Source organism: Lepidochelys olivacea (assembly GCF_965140295.1).
Source record: "Lepidochelys olivacea isolate rLepOli2 genome assembly, chromosome: 8".
Taxonomy (NCBI): Eukaryota; Metazoa; Chordata; order Testudines; family Cheloniidae; genus Lepidochelys; species Lepidochelys olivacea.
This window is the reverse complement of record NC_140418.1, coordinates 39330973-39343578: the sequence shown is the minus strand read 5'-3', so window position 1 is coordinate 39343578 and position 12606 is coordinate 39330973.

Sequence of the window (12606 nt, the reverse complement as noted above, 5' to 3'; positions counted from 1 at the left end):
TGGCAGAGGGGCATTGCTGGCACATGATGGCATATATCACATTGGTGGATGTGCAGGTGAACGAGCCTCTGATTGTGTGGCTGATGTTATTAGGCCTGCTCACAGTCTGGGTGTGATCACAGATGGGCCTAATAACCAGTGATGACCAGTGAGTGGAACTGTGAGAGGAGTAGAACTAGCAGCCAACAGGGCAGCAAGAAACAGCAGCTGGCAGGGTGGCCAGCAGAGAGGAACAGCGGCTGGCAGAGCAGCCGGCAAATGCAAGTGCTCAGATGGTGCAGCAAGCAAGGTGCCTTCTTCCTTAGGTGGGAGGTGAACTCAAAGATCTACCTCTGAACACTAGGGCCTCACTGACCAAGGACAACTACAGTTCAGTGGGGTATGGTGAGGGAGCAGAGAGGGGCACAGTAAAGGAACTTTTGGTTGTAGAACTCAAGAACACAAGGCAGAAGACACTGCCCCACGCACGCTGGGGTGGGGGTCCTGTTTACAGTTTTAGGATTATGAATCCTGCTTGAGGCATTTTCTCCAGTTAATGTCAGGTGACTTTCCTCCTTTCATTAAAAGTTTCTTTTCTACACTCAGACTCTGTGCTTTCGAGTGGAGAAATATTGCCTCTCAGGGGTGGTATGTAATTTTACCAGCAAAGAGTCCTGTGGCACCTTATAGACTAACAGACGTATTGGAGCCTAAGCTTTCGTGGGTGAATACCCACTTTGTCAGACGTATGTAGTGGAAATTTCCAGAGGCAGGTATAAATATGCAAGCAAGAATCAGGCTAGGGATAGCGAGGTATGCTCCAATACGTCTGTCAGTCTATAAGGTGCCTGTCACGGAGTCCCCAGGCGATGCTCTGGAACTGCTCCCTACAAAGCCAGTCAGGACTCTGGGGAAGTCTCCTTTCTGTGAGCAGACTGTCTTCAGGGCAAGAAGCTCACACAGCTTCCATCTTCCTGGGTCTTATCTTGGAGCATTCAGCATCCTCTGCCCCTCCGTGCACTTCCCACAGCAAGTCCACCCAGGTGGGGTCCTGCGGAAGGAAGAGGGTCCTGCACCCCAACTTCGTAGTCAGACGTGACTCTTAGCCAGCCAGTAAAACAGAGGTTTATTAGATGACAGGAACATGGTCTAAAACAGAGCTTGTAGGTACAGAGAACAGGACCCTTCAGCTGGGTCCATTTTGGGGGACAGTGAGCCAGACAATCAAGTCTGCACTTCCCTCCATGTCCTCAGCCAGCCCCAACCTGAAATGCTCCCCAGCCCCTCCTCCTCTGGGCTTTGTCCCTTTCCCAGGCCAGGAGGGCACCTGATTCCTCTGTTTTCCAACCCTTTAGCTCTCACTTTGCGTGGTGGGGGGGGCAAGGCCATCAGTTGCCAGGAAACAGGGTGTCAGAGATTCTCTGTGTCCAGACCCCTGCACACACCGGCCCTCTAGGGTTCTGCAACGATCATACACCCTTATCCCACCATCTAGATACTTAAGAACTGCATAGGGCAAACTGAGGCACCCCCACAATGTTCAGAGGAAACATTAACAGTTCCACTTCATCACAGTGCCAAAGGACTCTGCCGCTTTTACAGACTAACAGTGCTACCCCTCTGATCATTTTCCCAGGTTACCGGGTGGGGGCTTGAGCTGGTTCTGTGTTGTATTGTTGCAAAGGAACCCCTAGATATCAAACCCAGCCCTGGGTGCTGCTGGCTTCACCTGGCAGAAAGGTGCTATTTGCTTTGTCCCCCACCCCTCCCCATGCTCATTTGAACTGGGCATGCAACACAGTGCAGGGAGATTCAGCCAGGCCTTTGGGGTAAGGGAGCATCCTGGGACCGCATAGGGGCAGCTCCTCTCCATGGCATTTGCTCCCATTACATTCCTGCAGGCAGGGACCATGTCTCGGCCCAGGCATGGTGATACTCTGAAGCACTGGCATTGGAGGAGCTGCTGTCAGGACCCTGTGGCATGAGCTTTGAGAAGTTTCCTGAGTCAGGGTGCTGGCTGGCAGCTCCTGGCCTGCCAGGCGCCCCAGGCCCGCTTTAGCTCTTAGAGATTTATTCTTTCAAAAATAATAAATAAAATTGGCTAAGCCAGCATGAGTGATGGGCCATTCTGACCGAAATCAATAGGTGCCATGCTGAACAATGTCTCAACTCCTATTAGTGCCAAATGAAGCTGTTTACTGAAACTTTCCTGAAAGCTGGAGAAGTCTGGGCAGGCGTTGGGGGTGGGGGAGATGGATGGCTTGTGAGGGGCTTCCGTGGGGAATTTGTCTTGCTGTGACAGGCAGATTTAAAAGTCTTTTCTCCCCCTTGACTCTGGGAGCTTTGGGAGCTAGAGCGGGGGTGGAGCCCCTCTGCAGCTAGCTGGGCTTCACCACACCCTGCACGCTGCTCCCAGGACAGCCATGCTGGGTATATCAGCAAACGTTGCCCGCTCTCACCTGGGCAACGTTTTATGCCCCTCTCGCCTACACAGAGACAGGGCCTGCTGCTCTGGCAAGCTGCCCTTCTCTGGCCCTAGACAAGGGAACCCCAGGTCAGCTCACACAGCATGTGACATGGCTGCTTGCTGATCTCACTGCTCAGGGCACCTGCACCTGGAGCTGGAGCGCCCCTCAGTGGCCCAGATGTCCAGCTGGCAGCTCCCCAGCCAGCTCTTCTCATGGGCAGAGACCCACATCTCTATCCCTCCTGACCAGGCTGTTCCCAGCTACTTGCCTACACTGTGGTATTCCCAGCATGGACAGGTTGCCCTGGGACACCAGCTGGTTTCTCTTCCAGGCGGACAGCAGTGTGAGCGCGACAGGTATCAGTTACCACACACGCCTGCAGTAAAAGCATTCAAACCCTACAGAGCCCCTGTGAGCTAAAAGCTTCTCAGAGCTCTCCCAGGGCTCTGGCAAGTGTGGTCTCCTCACACCCCACCTGAGGGGGTCCTCGCTGTACAAGCTCATCTGAGCATCAGCTCAGGACAAGCTTGCTCCCAAGGTGTGCCATGTCCTTGTTATGCAGCTCAGGGGGCCTTGAACAGGAGTTTCCAGAAGCAGGGTTCGTGCACAAAGGGTCTCTTCCTCCCCTCCACACTTCAGAGGCTGGCTCTGCCAGGGGACTTTTGCATTCTCCTCACCTCAGAGTATTTCCTAAAGAAATCCACTTCCCCTGTAGGGTGCCAAAAGGGCCTTTGAACATCCAGCAATTGCTGGAAGCTCACCTTCCTGCTATAGACATGCCCTGCATTCCATGAAGCTCTTAGACTGTAGCCATGGCCTAGGTAAGACAGTGACGTCCAGAGCCATTACCCACCTTCAGTACGATTGACCAGAATTCCGTAAAGTTTCTCTTAACTCCAGGAGGTTTGTTCAGGCTAATACAGGTTCTCATTGCCCATTTACCCTGTCATACCCACTGTAGCGAGGCAATGACTCACTGGTGCAGCACCTCCTGCTGGTCATCCTGGGAATTAGCTCTTCCAGCCTCCAGAGCACCCACTGCAGGCTGGTGTCCCACTTGCCTCTGGCTCCCATGTCCCTCCCAGACCCCAGTGCCCCTCTACCTTGGGGTGCTGTCCCCTGGCAGTGCCCCCATAAGCTAGGTCTCCCCAGGGAACCTACAACCCTCTATCCCCACCTCGCCTCAGTCTATTGCTACTGCCAGTCACCATCAAGCCCCTGCTCAGTGGGGCAGACTGCAGCGTACAAGCCATTCATCCCCAGCAAAGGGGGGTTTGGACCTGCTGCCTCTGCAACCCCAGGACCTGGTTTGGCCTTGCACAGAGCCTGGAGAATTGCCAGGCGGGAACTCCCCAGCTCCTCTCACCTTTCCCCAGCCCTGCTCTGCTGCCTGCACCCTCAGCTCCCAGGCAGCTAGGTCTATTTGAGACCCTAGCTAGCAGCCCTTTTATAGAGCCAGCTGTGGCTTAATTGGGGTGTGGCCCCAGCTGTGGCTGCCTCCCCAATCAGCCTAGCATATTGGATCCCCAGGGCAGTCCTTTCCTAGGGCTGTTTTAACCCCTTCAGGGCCAGAGCAGGTGACCACCCCAATACACACACTCCACCTCAAAATCCCCACCCCTGGAGGTATGGGGGGGCTCTTGGCCTGGGCTCCCCAGGGCTGCTCCTCCAGGGCTGCATGCTTCCTCTCTGAAGCTTCCCAGCCTTGGGCCATCTCCCAGGAGCGTGCCTCTACCTTCCAGCAGGTCAGCTCTGCAGCCTCCAGCCACACCGGTAGGTCTGCATTCCCCTGACCCTCCACTTGCAGGGTCTGGTTCCCTGACCACCTGGGTCCCGGCATCTTGCTGGGCCCACTCAGTCTCTGATCCTTGGCTTAAGGCCTCCCCAGCAACAGTCTGGGTCCTGACCTCCCGCAGGGTCCTCTTTATCCTGGTCGCTGCCTTCACCACCTCCTCCAGTTTTGGCCCTTCTGGGCCCCCAGGCACCTCCTTCACCACCCCTCAGTTCCCTTGGGGGGGGCGGGGGGAGGGGAAGAGAGAGAAGTACCTCCTAATGTGGCCCGGAGTCTGGCAGCTCCAGCAGGCTCCCTTGCCTCCTTGCTGCCCTGGGCCTCTCGTGGTCCATTTGGGGTCTCGTCCGCTCGGACTGACCCGGACCCTCCACGTCAGGCCTGGGCGCGTCCACTGCATGTGGCCTCGTTGCCCACGGTCCCAACATGTCGGCAGCTGCCTGGATTCCTTCACCCCAAGGGCTGTCCTAGGGACTCGCCCCTGTCCCTCCCCTGGGTGAGGCACCCTGCCACCATCCCAGTAGGGACAGTCTCATCTTACATGTCCATTCCGCCCACAGGCATAGCATGTCCAGCACCCTGCCACAGGCCGCCTGGCCCTGGCTCTCAGCTTCTCACGCCATTCTCCCTGCTTCCTCCAAAACTCCTGTCGGAGGAGGTTTACCAGGGCCCGCTGTTCCCTTGCCAGCTGGCCTAACTGTTCATGGAGGGCCCTCTGCACCTCCCATAGTCTCTCTTGGGTCTCCCGGATCTCCTGCAGGTCATCTGGCCCCTTCCATCAGGTCACTGATACCTGGGCCCAACCAGTGATAGCACCTGGGGTCTCCGTATAGAAAACCCCAGGGTACCTGGGATCCACCATCCTTTCCTGTAGCTCTCCAGTCTCCGGGTAATAGTCCTGCCACCCTTGCCTTGCCCCTTGTATCAGGGGCAGACCGCCTATGCCCACATTCTCTACCACCTTGTAGCAAGGCAATGACTCACTGGTGGGACACCTCCTGCTGGTCATCCTGGGAATTAGCTCTTCCAGCACACCCTCTGCAGGCCAGTGTCCCGCTTGCCTCTGGCTCCCATGTCCCTCCCAGACCCCAGTGCCCCTCTACCTTGGGGTGCTGCCCTCTGGCAGTGCCCCCATACACTAGGTCTTCCCTCCCCAGGGAACCCCCAACCCTCTATCCCCACCTCACCTCAGTATATTGCTACTGCCAGTCACCATCAAGCCCCCGCTCGCTAGGGCAGACTCTAATGTACCAGCCATTCATCCCCAGCAAAGGGGGGTTTGGACCTGCTGCCTCTGCAACCCCAGGACCTGGTTTGGTCTTGCACATGGCCTGCAGCCCAGGGAGTTGTCAGGCTAGAGCTGAAGCTAGAGAAAAAAATCTATCTGAGATGCTAGCTAGCAGCCTTTTATAGGGCCAACTGATAGGGGCGTGGCCCCAGCTGTGGCTGCCTCCCAAGTCAGCCTAGCCTATTGGCTCCCCAGGGCAGCCCTTTCCCAAAGCTGTTTTAACCTCTTCAGGGCCGGAGTGAGTGACCATCCCACTACACCACGCACTCCTGTCCCATTTGCCAGAGGCTGCAGTGGTGCAGCCCAGGGCCTTCCTCTCCAACCAAACTTAGAGGGCTGTTCTGGGCAGCTGCTTGGCTCTGGAGTCCCACAGGGCCCAGCCCTCCCCACCACGGTATTCACCAGGATATGAGAAGCCAAAGCAGGTGAACACAAGCAGGTCATACACAACAGTCCCTTATGAATAGCTCAGCCATTCCCAAGGGGCAGTGTGTGACACTGCTTCAGGGTGACCTAAGGTGTCGGGGTGAATCTCTGCCATCTGCTTCCAGTGGGAGGGAGCCCTGTCTTTGCCCACCAGGGGAAACGCTCTCCAGCCACTGGCTCCACAAACCCCGCTCTTTCCCTCTGCTGGCTAGCAACTGACACACCCCACTGTGTGACACACGTGCACCCAGTCTCCTGTCTCCTGGACACGTGCAGTGTCCTCTGAGCTGCTGGCTCCGGGGAAGCAGACTGAGTCAGCAGCCAGCATACTGTGGGGCTTTGGGGCCTGCAGATGGCTCGGAGCTCCTCCAGGAGCCGGAGCACCAGGCCGCTGGCTCCCCCTTGCACTAGGCCAGCTCCACAGCAGCTCACCTGGGCAGAGGCTTCCCACGCGGTATCCACAGGCCACGCCCCTGGCTCCATGATTTGTAATGGAAACCAATGGCTCTGCTTGCTGGGGAGCACTCTGCCCCCCCCCCACCCTGCGTGTTCTGTGTGAGGACCTGGTGGGGCAGCCAGCCGTGCAGCACGGGGGGCAATAATCAGAGCAGCAGGAGAGGGAGGAGGGGCAGGAATAACAGTCATACACCCTTCTCTGGAGCTCTCTGCACCTTCCAGACATTCACCCATTACCTGTGTGCCCCCCCCGGGTGGAATTGTCCAGCATGGGGGCCACCCCAAGAGACTTAGAGCTGACCCAACAGGCTCTGTGCCCTCCACCCCTACATTGTCTGTTCTACAGGGTTCAATGGCTCCGAGTGGTTCTCACAGCCAGAGCACAAGGTAAAGCAGCTCTCAGGGATGCTCTAAGCTGCCTGGGGCTGTGGGGGCACGGGGGCAGCCCTGGATAGTGAAGACCCATCACTGCCAGCACCAGCCCTGTCTCGCTGAAAGAAGGAAGGGATATGTGGGGGGTCTGGGGAGACTGGTCCTAGCCATGGCCAGCTGACCTGGGGGACTGCTACCCCTCCCCATCTTGCAGCTCCACAGGCATCACTGAACCCCAGGGATGAGGAGCGCAGCTGCAGTGCTGGGCAAATGGAGCCAGGGATCCAGTGGGGAGGACGGCAGGGAGGGTATTTACAACACTTCCTCCCCCTCCCATCCCAGTCCTGCATGTCACACACCCTGCCGGAGCAGTGTTGTGCTGGGGTCAGGCGGCTCGGATACCCACTCCAGCCCCAGAGGCCTATGCTAGCGCCCAGACGCTGCCATGGCTGGCCCTCTCCAAATCCTGAGATTTCCATCTCCAGCCACAGCCCAGGCTGCGCAAGGCTCTCCTCTGCTGGCTGCTCCAGCCCAGGCAGTGCTGCCAGTGCCCCTCTAATGTAGTTCGAGGACTGCTGGGGCCCACGTGAGGTGTGACGCAAGCTGCGTTACACCCATGTAAGCTTGTAACCACTGTGGGGGCAGCCCCAGACGTGCCACAAGCCCCTGCTGCTCAAGGCTCTGTCTCCCCGCAGCCATCAAGCCATCCAATCATCCCTCTACGGGAGTCACCATGGGAGTTTCTGCCCATCATGGGCCTGTCTCTGGTGCTCTGGCACCTTTGGGGCTGGAGGGAGGGGTCAGTCCCATGGCAGGGGGCAGGAGCCAGGGGGGTACCCAGGGCTGGGGGCTATGGAGGGAGGGAGCAGCTTGTGACGTGAAGGGGGAGACATCCTGATTCCCAGAGGGCCCAAGATTATATTCTGCATGTGGCACTGGCACATGGGCAGTAAACGCCACCTGGCACTGCAGCCAGCCCCTGCTGGGTGGAGCCTGAGCCAGCGATGCCCTCGGCTACAGGTTTGTCACAACAGTCCACCCTGGATCGACACAGGCGGCATGCCAGCTGTGCTGTGGGCATCATGAATGGGTGGTGTTCCCCTCTCTCAGCCCCAGAGACCTGCTCCCAGCATTGTGCACATGTCACACAGGCAGCTCCTCATTGCTTGGCCCAGCTCCCAGGCTCTCTGAGCAGGGATCGTGCTGTGAACCCCAACGCACTCGGGAATGCCTCAGACTGGCCTTGCTGGCTCCCCAAGGAAGCCAGAAACCATCTGTGCCAACATCCGCCCACATCCCAGCATATCCCTCAGGGCAGACCAACTGGCAGGAGAAAGCCAAGCCCCTGGGGCCCCCACACAGCAGCCAGAAGGGAGACGCCAGGGAACCTGGCTTGAAGAGGGACATCCCAGCCAGAATAGAGATGAGCTTCTACAGCACCTCCTGTGCCAAGGAACAGGAACCCACTGGAGCAACCCAGTCCCTGGCACCCTGCTGCTGGCTGGGATTTCACCCTCAAGGGGCGCTGGCTCTGTCTCTGGGTGCCCCGGCTGGAGGGCAGGCAGTGGGCAGCGGTCAAGGACAGCACTTTAAATAAAACATGAATTAGGTGCCAATACACATTAGATTCACTTCCCCAGTGGCAGAAAATCAAAGACTTTCCCCTCCTTTCCAGTCCTCCATTCCTGACTGATCTAGAGGCCACGGGGCCAGCACAAGGGAAGGAGTCTGTACACACTGCAACAGCTCTTTAATTTCTTAATTTAATATCTGACACGTAAAGATTCTCATTAAGCCAGTCAATGAAGCCTGAAAATACAATTTTTGTGCAAACTGGCGCTATCATAACTTACATGAAACTTCAGCTGGTGCCCTGTAAGCAGCGTGATTAAATCCATTCATCTTCCCTGTCAGCTGCCCGCTCCCGCACCTCAGCACAGGGCTGTCCTGGCACCTGCTGGCTGACTCAGCGCCATGCCAAGGGCCAGGGGAGCCCTGCATTAGCCCAAAACGCTTCCACCCACCTTGTGCTGGAATCGCAGCCTGGGAGCTGCGGAGTGAGCCGAAATGGAGCAACCTTTAGCAGAGTACCCAGGTAAAGGCACAACGCGCTCTGGTGACAGCTGGCATCTCGGTGCCCCGCGCCCAGCCTGGCCCTCACATGTCATCAGCAGCACAAGGTCTCTTGGCTTTCACGTGCCAGCATGGACGTACATGGGTGCCCCCCACAGAGCGGCCCCTGGTGGAGTCATTCCCCGCTCCATAGCACAGAGCCTGGGGAGGACAGTGATGGTGGTACGATCTGCGCCTGATGTCAAAAGCGCCCAAGTGGAGGGCAGCATGCAGCTAGCTGGAGGCACAAATGCTCCTGACAGACCGTGAGACAGCAGCCTGATCCCATGCTGGGGAGGGGCTTTAACCGTGCCCCAAACTGGTGCGCCATACTTGGTGAAGGGCCTTTGTGGGCTGCCATCCCATGCACCGAGTTCTCCCATCTGGGCATGCGCAGGAGGAGAACTTTCCAAAGACACTAATTAGGCAAATTAATTCCTATTGAGCCTCAGCTCTTCTCTGCCTTAGAAAAAGCTGCTTATGGCAGTGCTGATTAAATCCCAGCTATCAAGGCAAGGATTAGAACTGAGAAAATTCCTTTGGAAGGCACCCCCTGCCATTCAGGAGCCAATGCCAGAGCCCTCACCGGGGAAGGAGCATGCCCCTAGGGCCACTGGCTCTGCAGTTCTCTCTCCAGCTTGCTTGGGTGAGCTGTAGCAGTTGGCTGTGGCATGGCTGTGGTGTCTGTTGGCTCCCTGCATGCACAGCCTAGGGGTAGCCTCCCTGCAGCTCCTGGCACAGGAGAAGGCTTCCGGCTGAGCAGGAGCTCTTGGCATTATGCTGGGTGAGAGGCACTGGCTGGATAGTGACCATGTGGGTCACTGGCTCATGACACAGGAGCGGCAGCCTTGCAGAGTTGCTCCCCAGCAGCTGGTTAGGGCTGCCATGGAGCTGCCATCAGGGACCACCAGCGATTAGACAGACAGGCCAATGGACACACACAGAGCTAGCGGGGGGAGATAAACACCACACCTGGCGGGTGGGAAACGCTGAGGATTAGGGGATTAGAGGATTAGTGCAGCTCTTGAGCCTCTGTGGAGTGAAAACAACAGAGCACTGGGAGGGCAGAAGATGAGAGGTGACGGCTGACACTTTCTCCACCACACCCAGGGGGCATGCAGACAAGGTGGCAAGCAGGCTGGGGTGAGTTGCTAGTCTCCGGGGCACGCAGCACCCTCTCGACTGGCAGAGTCTGGCATTCCCTGCATTCGTGCCCTGCTGATGGTTCATTCCACAGGAGCACATTAGCCAGATGCAATTCACCAGCCACCCAGTCAGGGCAGTGCCAATACGACGAGATGGACATGACCAGCCACACAGCAGGCCTGACATGACAGGCTGAAAACCCTTTGTCCAAATGACCCAGAGAGCCCAGCCGCGTAATGACAAATTTGACAGAGAGCAGGGCCAGGCTGCCTGCCAGGGGAGGGCAGGGCATGGGGAGCAGCTGGCATAGCCTGGCCTGCAGGCAGTGCCTCTCCAAATGTATGACCCAGCCACATGCCTGAGAAGGGCCTGGCATCCTCAGCGGGAGAGATGTGCGTGCCCATGCTACATGCTCACATCAGCCATGGACAGTGAAACAAGCGCCCCTTCCACATCATTGTTTAAAGTGAGGATGGTTCATCAACTCCACTGCCACTGGCTGGGGGCCTCAAGCGCGCATGCCAATGCCATTGTCTGTCCTGCTGCTGTGGGCTGAGGAGACAGACAACCTCTCCTAGGACACGGGACCCCTTCCTAGTGCATGGAGTCTGGAGTGAAGTCGGGGGTTTGGGGGTGATGGTTCCATCTGGATCCCAGGGAGGTTTCTGGCAGGGACTTGCCTGCTTTGCTGCCAAGCCCCAGGGCTGATCTCCGCGTGTGTTTCTGAAGGGCTGCAGGATAGCAGGCAGGGGAGCAGGCAAGAAAAGCCAGGGCAGCAGAAAGGGGCCTTTGATGGGGGCACCAGGTAGAGGGGAGCCAGCCCTCTCACTGCAGGAGCTCCTCCGCCTTGCCTCTCTGGGCCCTGCTGCACAGAGCAGTGGGTGCCTGGGGAACGAATGTGACCTGCCCCCTTTCCCCCTGCGCACTCAGGGCTGGCAGGTTCAAAGCTGGTTGTGAAACCAGCGGGCACCAAAGCTACTCCCTCGGTGAGCTCCCTTGTCACTCAGCCAGATGCAGTTCTGACCAGGCCTGGCGCCGTGACTAATCAGAGGGGTCCCCAGCACGCCAAGGCATGAAACAGGAGCATTGGCTGAGGCAAAGCCTGCTGGGAGAGTAGAGCAACCTGGCCCGGGGATGGATTAGGTCAGTGCTCCTTAAAGTGGTGGTCCGTGGACTGGTGCAGGTCTGTGAGCCATCGGCTGCCGGTCTGCGCACACATTGGGGAAAAAATGCCGGTCCTCCACATCGGATAGCTTGAGCAGCACTTGATTAGGTGACCTCATGGAGTTTTCCCACGTCTCCTTTCTCTGCATCCAGCCCCTGCTAGCCCTGCTGAGCCATTCAGCTCACAGACACAGCCTCAGGGAATTTCCCAGCAGCCGGAAACTAGGCGCTGGAAGCAGTGGTGAGCTGGAGCCAGTTCGCACCAGTTCACACCAACCAGTTGTTAAATTTTGAAGCAGTTTTAGAACCGGTTGTTAACCCGCTTCCCTGCAGGGGGCGCTGAGGCTTTGATGGGCTCCGGCTGGGAAGTGATGTAATTCCTCCTCCGGCCTCCGGGGGCGCTGCGCTGCGGGAGCCATGTGGGCTGCCGCCTGGCCGGGACACGAGGCCTGTTGCTGCAGCTGTTCCCCCGACCCCTGGCCCTGGGGCTCCTGCTGCTCCCTGGCGGGTCCCCGGCTGCTCTGCTGGGCCTGGGCTGCGTCCTGCTGCTCCGAGCCGCTCTCCCCGTGAGTACCCACAACCCTGCCCGCAGCCAGCCCCTGCCCCCAGCCACCCCGTGCCCGCAGCCAGCCCCTGTCTCCAGCTGCCCCCTGCACCCTCTGCCCACAGTGAGCCCTGCCGCACCCCCTGCCCTGCCCGCAGCCAGCCCCACACCTCTCCCTGCCCGCGCCAGCCCCTGTCTCCAGGCACCCCTGCACCCCCTGCCTGCAGCCAGCCCCTGCTGCCCCCACACCCCCTGCACCCCTGTCTCCAGCCACCCCCTGCCCTGCCTCCAGCCACCCCCGCACCCCCTGCCCACAACCAGCCCCTGCCTCACCCCCTGCCCTGCCCACAGCCAGCTCCTGCCTCCAGCCACCCCCGCACCCCCCGCCCTGCCCGCAGCCACCCTGTCTCCAGCCACCCCCTGCCCTGCCTTCAGCCACCCCTGTACCTCTGCCTCCAGCCAGCCCGTCTCCAGCCACCCCCTACACCACCTGCCCGCAACCAGCCCCCGTCTCCAGCCACCCCCGTGCCCCCTGCCCGCACCAGCCCCTGTCTCTAGCCACCCCTGCACCCCCTGCCTGCACCAGCCCCTGGCGCAACCCCTGCCCTGCCTCCAGCCAGCCCCACACCCCCTTGCCTCCAGCCAACCCTGCACCCTCCTGTCTCCAGCAAGCTCCGCACCCTCTTCCCTGCCTGCAGCCAGCCCCACACCCCCTGCTTCCAGCTACCCCTGCCCCACGTCTCTATCTGCAGCTGGCCCCACGTCCACTGGTGCCCTGCAGTTCCCAGGGCAGTAACCCTGCACACCTGCTTCAATGAGGGGGGCATGGAGCAGCTGGGACCCACACATGTGCACACCCTAG